The sequence below is a fragment of the Triturus cristatus genome, chromosome 12 (assembly GCF_964204655.1).
Source record: "Triturus cristatus chromosome 12, aTriCri1.1, whole genome shotgun sequence".
In the NCBI taxonomy this organism is placed as follows: Eukaryota; Metazoa; Chordata; class Amphibia; order Caudata; family Salamandridae; genus Triturus; species Triturus cristatus.
The window spans coordinates 698,724,510-698,736,698 of NC_140595.1; the positions used below are offsets into that span (position 1 = coordinate 698,724,510).

A 12,189-nucleotide genomic window follows, 5' to 3' on the forward strand; every position below is an offset into this window, starting at 1 on the left:
CAGTGCTACTTACAGTGTGTGTGTGTGTGTGTGTGTGTATGCGTGCACAATGTGCTGGGAGGACTGGAGCACAAAATGCACCAAAAACATCGCTGGGTAAAGGAAGCACATGGGAGAGGATGCGAAGCATGTGTGGCACTTAGGCAGGGAAACACATGATGAAGGAAAGTAGTCCCCGCACAAAGACAAACACGTAAAGCGCAATAAAACTGTAGTTGGGCGGTGCTGCTTCCAATAAAAATTAAAAAAAACTGAAGTGATGAATCGGAGCAGCAACCAATAGGGAGGCCGGAAACTGAGTAAAATCGGAGTGACACATAAAACCCTATTGCAAGCCACAGGCAAGCAGCAGGCGGGATTACTCTAACTATACGGATTAATTGATGTCTCGGAGAGACAGCGCATGCGCACTGTCTAGGCGAGACCTAAAAAGTAAACAAACAATTTTCTGTAATTAAAGCATCTGTGTGAAGAATAGTTTGTTTGAGGATTCAGTGTACCTCGGAGATGTAAAATGGTCCCTCAGGCATTGCAATGCAAATGCCTCCAAGGGTGTGACATAATACACCAACCTGCCAGTACCATGGTGCGAGAGAGTAATGTTCCACTAAGAGGAGCAATAGCCCCATCTATGTGTATTAGAAGCGATTACTAACAAAAACTGCAGCAATCTTAAGCTAGACCATTTAAATATGGATAAATAATGGTGGAATTGGCAAACAAAAATGCATTAAATCCAGAATTCCAACAGTAAAGCAAGCACTGGTACTTTGCTGTACTTTAAATGAGTGACTTAATGAGACTTGTACAGTCCATAGCAACTGTGAAATATTTCCTGATGCTCCGATTCCCCAATCACTACAAAAAGAACGCCTCTCTTTGTCAATTAACCAGCTCAGATACACACATATGAATAAATCAAAATGCTTCAAATGATGAATCATGACCAAATAAATGTTGATCCTGTTGGACTGGAAAAATGCTTTTGCCGAATTCCCCATGCACTATACGAATAAAGTTAGCATTCGGTGCACCATTTTTGTATTTAGACGCCATTTTGAGCAATGATCCAAACTAACTTTTGTCTCACTTCGTGCCTGCCTCACCGAAAAGCAGCTCCCAATGTGTCCTCAGTACATGCATTTCTTCAAGGTTGAGTTTTGCTGTGCTAATGAATAGACTGTTCATATTATTGCATACCTTTCCATCTAGATAGGCCTGCTCCCACAGCTCAGAGTGGTGAGGGCAGGCAGAGTAATCTTGAATGCAAGATAATGTGTGCCCGGTACCAGTATTGTAATTCATCTTTCTGTATTTCCTTTCTTCACCACTTACCAGACTGGAAAATTCCCGTCTGGGCATGTCTTTAGGGGTATTGGAAATGTACTTTAAACCTTACCATGTTGTCTGAGGTCAGTCCCTCTGCAGCAATCTAAGGAGGCTGGTCAGACCGGACTCCACTAAAGTGTACTTCTAATAAACATCTTTGGTTTGTACTCTCTACTGTCTGACCGACTTTTCATTTGTGAGGAAGGCTGAGAGGTGGTCGTGAGTGACCCGGGTGGCCCTAATCGGGTCACTTCCTTCAAACCCAAGAATATTTGTATAAAATGGAGGTTTAGAGTACCATTCACCAAGCACAAAATTTGAAGATATTTGTGGTCAGCACATCTTTATGAATTCAGCACAACATTTTTCTTTCAAGAGATTGGTAGAACAGGTTTACGGTCACGTTTGTCCCTGCCAATTTCTTTGTGACTGTGTGTATAGATATATATATATATATATATTTATACACACACACACACAAACTGCTAGACTGCTTCTTATGACTTCCTCCCTTGGGACTACACTTACTTCCCTCCATACCTTGAACCCACATGTATGGGCTCCTAGGGTAGGGTTGCAGGTCTTGCATGCACTGTCTACTGGGAGTGGTATTGTTTACTGTAAAGGGCATGGAACCTGCCCATTCTTTGCCATCATTGTCACTTTTCTTTGCTGTCTCCTAACTGGCCAGTGTGTGCCGGGTGTCACTTCCTTTTTGGTCTGTGGAGAATGAACCAAGCACAGGTTGATTCATCTTCATGTCCATCCGCTGCTCGCACTGTGACTCCGGCACTATTTTTCCTTCCACTCTCACCCAGCCTTTCTCCGTGTTTCTTCCTCCCCATCCAAACGTCTCAGAGTTGTCATACAGCTCCCCGAATTCCAACTCTGGAAGATCTTTGGCTTAAACATCCAACAGTCTGTTCTGTTTGCCTCTTCTATCAGTAATGTGACTGTTACTTGCTATCACTCTCTCCAATTACATTACTGAGCATGTCTGGAAAAGGCTTTCAACGTGTGCATCTCCACAACATTGCCCATCTCCTTCCACCTCAACCAGTACAATGTATGTTGCTCCCTCACCTACTAACCTGTCCTGGACTAAAACACATTTATTTGTAAACAAACCAGTTCTTGCAGAAGCATTGTACACACTAACAAGCTCCTGTGTCAGATCAAAGGCATCAGATGTTTACAAAGATCATAGGTCAAGATAATTGCTAACATGTATTATAATTGCATTTATAAAACACAAGGCTTTGAAGCACTATAGGTCAATAATGCTGTAACTCCACACCACACAATTTTCACTCCACGCCATTCCACTACACAAACTCACCATTTCATACCACTCCATATAATTCCACGCCACTCTACCCCACACAATTACACCCCATACAATTCCGGCCCACACAACTCCACACCACGCCATACAATTCCACTCCACTCCACACCACAATTCCACTCCATGACATTCCACACAACGAGATTCAACGCCCTACAAGTCCACTACACTCAGTTTCACCCCACTCCACACAATCACTTCACACCACACAACTCCACTCTACGACCCTCAATTCCACCCCACACCACACAATTCCACTCCACCGCCCTCAATTCCACTACACACCAGACAATTCCACTCCACACGCACAATTCCACTCCACGACCCATAATACCACACCACTCAATTCCACACCACTGTACACCACTACACATGGTGTAACTCCACACTACACAATGCCACTCCACTGCACTCCACACAAATTAACTCCATGCCATTCCACTTAACGCAATGCCACTTCACTCCACACCATGCCATTCCACACAATACCGCTCCGCCCAATTCCACTCCACACAATTCAACTCCACCCGAAACAATGTCACTCTAACCCCCTACAATGGCACAGTACTCGATACAATGCCTCTCCCCACAAGGTCACTCCCGTCCACACCTCACAGTGCCACTCCACACCTCACTATGCCCCTCTACACTAAACCCACTCAACACAATGTCACTAGAAATCATAGGCACGACCTATTGGCTTTGCCAATGCTAGTTTCTAATTTCAGCACAGTTGGCAGCCACTTACAGTGTCATCCCTGTTACTTAGTAACACATCCCAATTCTTCTAATGGACTAGTTTTGTTGTCGAAATAGAATCTGTTCCATAGGCTTTATAAGGGGTGCGGGGGTGTTGATTGCTGATTCAGCGAGTGTTCCCCATAATCTAAAAGGGGCGTGCCACGCAGCAGGCCGTTGTAAGTTTCTTAGAAGAAGATAGCTTGGAAACCGGAAGCTCATCTGCTTGAACTCGAAAGTCTGTTCGTAACAATAATTGTTCTCATGTATTCAAAGAATGGACCCACGTTGTTACACTTTCAACATACTACAAAATGATGTTTGACTACAACAATAATATAAGGGAATGGCAATTAATAGGTTTATGAATTAATGCGCATGTTCGACTGCATAAGCTAATTTACACTTTTGACAGCTTCTTTACTTTTTGCTCCGAGGTGTTAAAAGAAAAATGCTGTGCTGAATTCAAAATGGTGTTAACAAAAATTGTTCTTAATGTTTTTTTTTTTGTTTTATTTTAAATTGGTGGAGGACAACCTGGAATGTATAAAAATATGCTTCGGTTCAACATATGTCAAACTCAACAGGGGTATACCCAAATCACCCTTATATATCTGGGTAAGGGACGTAGTTGTATACAATAACAAGTGGTATAAAGGAATAAATACACAATCATTTCTGAGTAGAGCACATTTAATTACCCTCTCCACAATTATTATTTCTTGATGAATTAAATGAAAACATTTTTATAATCTACATTGACAATGGCTCCTGATCAAAAAAGGAGAAAATACAAAAAAAATGACATATCACAACATTTATACACAAAACCAAAAAGACATTAATGTACAATACAATAACCCTACAGAAATTATTCTCACTAGTGTCCTCCTTACAGTTCAACATATAGCAAATATGTCACAATTTGTCATTTAATACACTAGCGTAACAAAACTTGAGCCCCCCCCCCCGCCGCAGCAAGGTACGTGGAGGGGCCCCCTCCAGGCTCAATCAGGATCTCCCAGGCCTGTGTTACGCCCCTGATTTAATACCCATTTATTTGTGGGTGAACTGAGTTGGTTAATTGAGAAAGGGTGGCTTTTTTGGTAGCATTACGTAATTCCGGGTCCAACTTCGCCTAGACACAGAAGGACCCGTCCATTGGTGGCTCGGTGATGGACAGCTCAAGCAGCGAGAATTTAACTTTAAAATACCAGTGCGAAGGTTATGTAGTGAAATTAGTGGTCTTTAGTTATGCAATTGCATTTATGGTGTAACAGATTTTGAGGCATCTGGACGCTGAACGCGACACTTTGCGGAGACCAACACCCATCATAAGGCCCCGTGGAGAAGGCGTTGGCGCCATGACGCAGTATTATATGTGGAGAACAGGGGCTGGAACAGAGGCAAGGGCCCGGGAGGCACTTTGACAGGCAGCACTTTTCTACCTGTTGCTTGCAACGGTGTTGTGTTCCTTTGTGCAAGAGAGGAAGTCTAGTTCGGGGTCGAGAGTAAGAAAGGAAAGGGGCAGGCCTTTTACTTCAGACTGTCACTCAGTTGTACAGAATTTCCAAATCTTGAGACTTATTGAACGTAAGAATCTGGGAGATTTCGGAACTGCTTGGAGCCTCTAGGCTAGCATGACAGACAGAGGGAGTCACGATTGTAGCCAGGCCAGTGGCGGATGGTGAACATTTAAAGTGGTGGGCACGAATCCATACACCAAAGTACAGGACCCCTTCCAAGGAGCTTACAGCATAGAAATATGGAAGATATGACAGGGTGAAAATAGGCAAAAGGACACAGTTTATGTTGGTAGGAAAAGGGCGAGAATGGTCCATGGATAAATAAGAGGGCGATGTGACACAGTAAAAAGATGGTGCGCATTCACATTACGTTAGAAACTGAATGAGAGGCATGAAAGATGTGGACAAAGGTAGAGAGAAAAAACTCAGTTTAAAAAAAAAACTAAAAGCACCATAGTGAGCAGAAACAATGACCACAGAATCCATAGTGAACAGAAACAATGACCACAGAATAGACAGCAAGCAGTGAAAGAAATAGAAAGGGGAGACATTGAAATGAAGACACAAAGTGATGAGATGAAAAATATATGAGAGGACAGAAAGTGACAGTGGAAAAACAAGATGGAGAGAGTGGCGAAAGGAAAGATATTTAGGAGGTATGGAAAGGGACATGGAGAATCACTCAGCCATAGGAGAGAAGTGAAAATATCAACCAACCTGACTCCACTTACTGGAGTATCACCGTGTTCAAGAGTGTGGTGTACATGTTCTCTGGTTAAGAACGAAAAAACAGGGAGCATTCCATTGGAGGTTAAATATTGCTGCGCTAGCTAGTCCTGAACGCTTGTTGGCCGTCCGGCTGATTGGTAAGACTAAACGGGGCTAAACATTCCAGGTAACCTAAAATGGCAGAGAGGAATTCATAGGCCAGAGTGAGACCATACAAAGCTGGTGTGGTGATGGGCTGGGAAGAAGGAAATCTACAAAAGGCTTTACGTAGGATCAAGAGATTAGAAAGAAAATGATAGTTTAAATATTTCTAAAAGATATCCCTTACGCGCAGTCCAACTTCTTAACCAACAGCCTATGCGCTTCTGTGGTTTGTTTAACATTTAGCAGGTGTTATAACCAGTGCTTTAAATGGGCCGGTACTCACCGGTACTGAGTACCGGCAGTTCCAAATTTTCTAGCCGTTAGTACCGGCACTTTTCTTTTGTCAGGGAGAGTACCGGTACCCTGATTGATGGCACGGCAGGCTCAGGTTCGGTATGTCCTCCAACACAGAGAATCTCGCAATCGCACTGAGGGTCTGAAGTAGACTTTTGCAGGGACGCTGCTAAAGTCTAGAGGCGCCCCTTCGAATTTACCCACACTGCAGGGGTTTGAGAGGGCTTGCATCACGCTGTGATTAACAGTGCAGGGTCAACTCTAGGCAGACCCTGCACTGTTAATTAGGCGTGCAACGAGCATTCAGGTGAAAGTGCTTTAGCCATCCAAATCAGGTGCGTGAAATGGCCTAGGCTGGGACTGCGGTCAGTAATCCAATCCCATTAGGGTGAGCAACCGTCCGTAAATTTCACGGACAATCCGTAATTTCGGCCGTCTGTCCGTTGTCCGTGAAGGATTCTTTAACGGACGCCATTTGTCCGTAATTTTAAGCGGGCACCGATCGCACCACCCTAAAGCCGGCACAGCTTCCATCCACCTCCCGGCTTGACTCCGATGCTGCTGAGGTCGGGTGTAACAGACTCAGATGCAGTACCAAAGCTCAGATACCAGCGGCATTGGAGAGGCACAGCGGGATGGCCACCCTCACACCTTCCGCCCTTGATGAGCTGTTAAGAGGGGCTTGAAGGTGGCTGAGAGGGAGGGGCCGCAGCTTCAGGCACAGGGGCATCTATTCAGATGCAAACCGCCCTGAATGAGTCATGTCTCTGCAATTTAGAGGGGCCTCACACATTCCCTTCCTGCCCAGGGCCCCAAAAATCGTAGAACCGGCCCTGATTACAATTGCTGTTAGTAAATTGTAAGCAAACCTCGGTTCTTCAAACATGCAGTCTATAATGTAATAAAATAAAGAAATAGCACAATCGCACACACTGATTAACAAAGTATGGAGGACAATCAGTTAAATCAGTTCTCTTGGAGTATCTTCTTTAAGTACTGTACATCACAGTGGGGGATGGCAAAACTAACATTTTAGAAAGAGAGCCTGTGGTCTTATTGTCTTGTCCAGGAGGAGGTGAGGAGCCCTACCCCACTCTGGAAGAGACCAAGATGATACTAGAATACTGCATGCCCACCCCTGTGCCCACCCTGGTGGATCCTGTTCCCCCCCCAGTGATGGCTCCTCTCCCCCCATGTGGTGGCTCCTGTCCCCCCCTCCGCCTGTGATGGCTCCTGTCCCCCCCCCCCTGTGGTGGATCCTGTCTCCGCCCTGGGGGGGCTTCTGTCCCAGTCCTGGAATGGCTCCTGCAGTTAGGGTGAAGTTCTTGATGGGCCTCTTCTCAAAAAGGCTCAGCTTAAAATTAATATGAAAAGGTGAGCGAGTGAGTAAGTGAAGGGATGGGTGGATGGCTGGATGAATTAGTGAAAGGGTGAATGGATGAATGAAAGATTGAATAAATGGATAATGAGAGAGGATGGATGGATTGAGTGAGTGAGTGGAAGGATGGATGAGAGAAAAGGTAAATAGATGGATGTATGGGTGGAAGGGTAGCTGGATGGGTAAAACGGTGGATGGATGAGTGAAAGGATGAATGAGTGAAAAGGTGGATGATGAGTGAGTGGGTGGATGGATGAGTGAAATGATGGATGGATTGATGAATTGATAAGTGGAAGGGTGAATGGATGGATGGATGAGTGAAAGGGTGGATGTAAGGATGGATGAGTGAGTGAAAGGGAGGGTAGGTAGACAAAAGGATGAATAGATGAGTGAAGGAGTGAAAGGCTAAATGGATGAGAGAAAGGATGAATAGATGAGTGATAGGGTCAATGGATGGATTCATCAGTGGATGAGTAGATGGATGGGTGGATGGATGGAAGGAAGGATGGCTAAGTGAAAGGGTCGATGGAGAAAGGGAGGATGGATGGATGACAAAGGGTGGATGGGTGGAAGGATGAGTGACTGGGTGGATGGATGAGTAAGTGAAAGGATGGCTGGATGGGTGAAAGGGTAAATGGCTGGATGGGTGAGTGAATGGATGGATGGGTAGAAGAGTGGATGGATGAGTGTACAGATGAGTGTACAGATGGATAGGGTGAAAGGGTGGATTTATGGATAATGGATGGATGAGTGAAAGGATGAGTGAAATGATAGATGGAAGGATACATGATGGATAGGTTTGCAAATGGTTGAATATGTTTGGCTATGGCTGGGCTTACTTATATACTACTGCGCGACCTCCTCTGATGTGTCTGTAAAACTTACCTATTGTCCTGAAGTTTTGTCCTGAATTTTGACCTCCTGTCCTGAATTTGTGTCCTGAATTTTGACCCTGTGTCCTGAATTTTTACACTCACCGTCCTGAATTTGCACCAATGCCAGTTGGTCACCCAAAGTCCCATTAAGAGGTATTGAACTGACCTTACAAAAGCGAGTGGCAGTGCAGCACAATCCTACACCTTCCTCAAAGCCGGTTTTCTTTTCATGTTAGTTTTTTTTCAGCCCAGGAGCTGCTTCCCTTTGTGCGCCTCTAACACTAAAGGCTGCATTTACATAACCGAGAGAGATCCATGGGTGTGAAGATAGCCCTGTCCAAAGAGCAATGAATAGCGGGGAACGCTGCCTCTCCAGGAATGAGCTCACATTACGACTGACAATGGGTCTGGTTGGGGGAAACCGAGATGAACATCGAAGGAAGGGGAGGGAGGGATGTAAAAAGTGATGTGACAGGTGAAGTTAGGATTGACACTTTAGCGGATTAAAAATACCAGATATGTGTTTAGTTCTGAAATCGGAGCTTAGAAATGGCATTTTAACACAAATTTGTGTAAAGTTAAAAATCTGTATTTCTTGTTAACTTTAATAAAAAATAAAATATATATATATATATATATATATATGTGTAAATGTTAAAATATCATCCTGTTTGGCTTTCATATTGTGTAATGATTAAGCCTGTTTTGTTTACATAAACACATTTCCAGTGTTTTAATATGTGCTGCAACTTGCATAGAAGTCATTATGTATAATCATGTCTTGCCCTTAGCCTCGTCCCTATCCCCGCCCACTTGCCACACCTCTAGCTCATTTTAATGAGTACCTGCACTTATTTTTTCCCATTTAAAGCAATGGTTATAACGAAGGAACCCCACCCCTTCCTTACCTGGGCCTCTCCACAGATTGCAAGTTTCAATATTCCCTTTCCTCCACATGTCAAAACTCTCCAAAACTCTGAGACATGGTTGGCATGCAGGTCGCAAAACACCATCTCGCGGCAATTAACCCTGGGTCTAAGTTTGTCCCCTTTCCTCGTAAAAATAATTATCTAGTGGTGTAGTGGCCAAAGTCTCGATTTTAATTGGATACAAGTTTTCTGCTGTACATGAAAGAAGGCGGACCTCTCTCCAAGCAAACCAATCCCTCCAAGGAGCAGTCAGAAATCTGGTATCAATAGTAATGCTTCTGCAGCAGCACGTTTGCTTTTCTCACTTATCTAACCCTATAAAAATCACAGTTTATTAACAGTTCCATCAACTCCAGGACTCTGGCTCCCATCCTTGTCAACCCACCGAACAGGCTCCTCCAAATTGCGCGCGCACACATTTTAACACGCCCTCACTCATACAAGCATATTCACACAGACACAAAGACATTCACACAGACGTACACATGCACTCCAGTCCTGGCATAGAGACACATGCACAACATTTGGAGGCCGAGAAACAAAACGTACTTGCTCCTTAATCTGACGGGCAGGTCAGTCCCACGGTTCCGGACTCCCCCGTCTCCCAACTTCGAACAGGACATCAGAGGTAGGCCCACGAGCTTTCACCGAATCCGAAGCCGGAATAGAGTAGGAAGTGCCGGGGTACACCTTATTTCTCTGTTCCGACTTTTGGCAAGCCCTGAATCTCAATTGTGTATCTGGCATGCTGCTCTGCTTTAGCTAGTGCAGCATGTGCCAGATATTTATCAGGACTGTGTGAGGCTGGGCAGCAGCAGTCCCCGCCTGACACATGCGCAGTACAGTCCGTGGAGCGCTCACCTGCTGGCAAGGCGATAGGACACCTTTTATATGCAAATAAACGATCCGTGAGATCATTTGTTTTCATGTAAAAAGCTGTACGTTCCAAGCAATTCGTGACTGACCCTGGTGGTGGGTCGACGCCCTGGCGCCCCCTATAGTCGCTGCTGGCGCCATGACGCAGTATTATATGTGGAGAACAGGGGCTGGAACTGAGGCAAGGGCCCGGGAGGCACTTTGAAAGGCGGCAGGCAGCAGCACTTTACTACCTGTTGCTTGAACGGTGTTGTGTTACTTTCTGCAAGAGAGTAAGTCTAGTTCAGGGTCGAGAGTAAGAAAGGGAAGGGGCAGGCCTTTTACTTCATACTGTCAGTCAGTTATACAGAATTTTCATATCTTGCCTCTCTGGATGACACTAATTGAATGTAAGATCTGAGAGATTTCGGAACTGCTTGGAGCCTCGAGGCTAGCATGACAGACAGAGGGAGGGAGTCACGATTGTACCCATTTATTGCTGCCAGGCCCAGCAGGACCCCGGGCAGAGACTAACACGAGAACTGATTAAAACAACCTGTGCGTGGGCGCCTCTCGGTGCCGGCAGAGCGAGGGAAAGAGAACGGAAACCCCCGGGCCCTCGCTTACCTTGGTAGTCGCTGCCGCCTCCTCAACAGCCCTGGACTCTGCACTTCGGCCCGCTGTCGACTCGTGAGTGGAGCGGTGGCGACAACTCCGCAAGGGGAGAGTGCATCTCCCGGAGGCCCGGAACTAAATGACAGGTGACACTGGGTGATACGAAGTGTACCGGAGGCAGGGTCACGTGACAGATAAGGGCATTCGACCTATCACCAGTGCCACCCAGGGCTCTTCGGTGCCAACGTCTATAACTCAGCCTGCCCACCAAGCTGTCTTTCCATGCTCACCTGACAACACCCCTCCCCCCTGTGTTCTCTCCATGCCCACCTGTAGCACCTACTATGCCAACCACATGGTCCTTCTAGGACCCACCTAAAGGTCTCATCCTGCCAGATGTGCCCACTGCGAGGGCCTCAAACTCTTAGGGTGTTAACTGCCTCTTACCCGGATAGCCCAGTACCCTACATGCCCACCTCAAACTTTCAACACAACCAGAAAATGCAGTTTTAGGTCTCGCCTACGCAGTGCGCATGCGCTGCATAGGAGACCTTTAGCAGTCGTGCAGCTCTTTGTCCAAGCACATACTCGTGCTTGTGGCAGCATAAACCTTGCAGGAGTGCACAGCAGCACGCCACAAGCACGAGTATGTGCTTGGAAAAACAGCAGACCGCTCTCCCCAGCGCGCGCGCCCTCCCACACACCCACCACTCCCAGGACTGTTTTTATTTTTAAACTTTCAGCGCGAGGGGCACACTTGTTTTTCTAACCGATACCCTTTTGTACAGCAGATGACCGGCCTATGCTCCTTGCAATTGTACTTACGGTCTGCTTTTAAAATAAAAGTGAAGGGGTTTAATGTCCTTTTTGACTTCCATCCACCTTCGCAAATATCCCAAATCAGTGCCACATGGCCACACCCAGTTTGTAGAACTGTGCCTTGTAATAGCAGCAGCTTCTGCCTTAGCCCGTGCCAATAGATCACGCACCCACAATCTTACTTCTAGGGCTTGCCTTCCATGACATGGCCATGCGGCCCTTAAATACTACTAGGGCCAAGTATATGAATTTACACAGCATTTTTTCTTTTTGGGTCTTGGCACAAAGCATAATTCAGGTGTGCAGGGTATTGTAACGGCCACATTTACTTTTACACCACTGACCATGCCTAATGCGCAGTTGCACAAATTCTTACTCTTTGTGGATCACTTCATTTTTATGTTCACGACTATTCTGTCAAAGAGCACGGGCTGCACCCTACTATTTCCATTTAGGCCACGCTCCCACAAACACTCATTAAATCATGCATCCAGCAACAACGTGCCAATCGAAACTCTCTTCTATGACCATGTCAGGGCTATGCGGCACTATACAAATGAAACACAGGAAGGAGCGACTTCCTCGATTATCCAGAGAAGAGCTTTGAACCTCG

At 45.7% G+C, this 12,189-nt stretch overlaps 1 protein-coding gene across 3 annotated transcripts in view; it reads right to left on the reverse strand.

Annotated features, from left to right (window-relative positions):
- The window catches only part of LOC146780128 (diacylglycerol O-acyltransferase 2-like), a 156,577-nt gene extending 145,665 nt beyond the window's left edge, over nt 1-10,912 (reverse strand). The window contains exon 1 of one of the 3 annotated variants that reach the window (XM_085638132.1): nt 10,770-10,912. The gene's annotated coding sequence lies outside the window, so the exon portion shown is untranslated. Of the gene's footprint in view, nt 1-9,836; nt 10,115-10,769 lie in introns of those variants that run through there. The other 2 variants (XM_085638133.1, XM_085638134.1) reach the window with 2 other exon arrangements.
- Nucleotides 10,913-12,189: the final 1,277 nt, after the last annotated feature.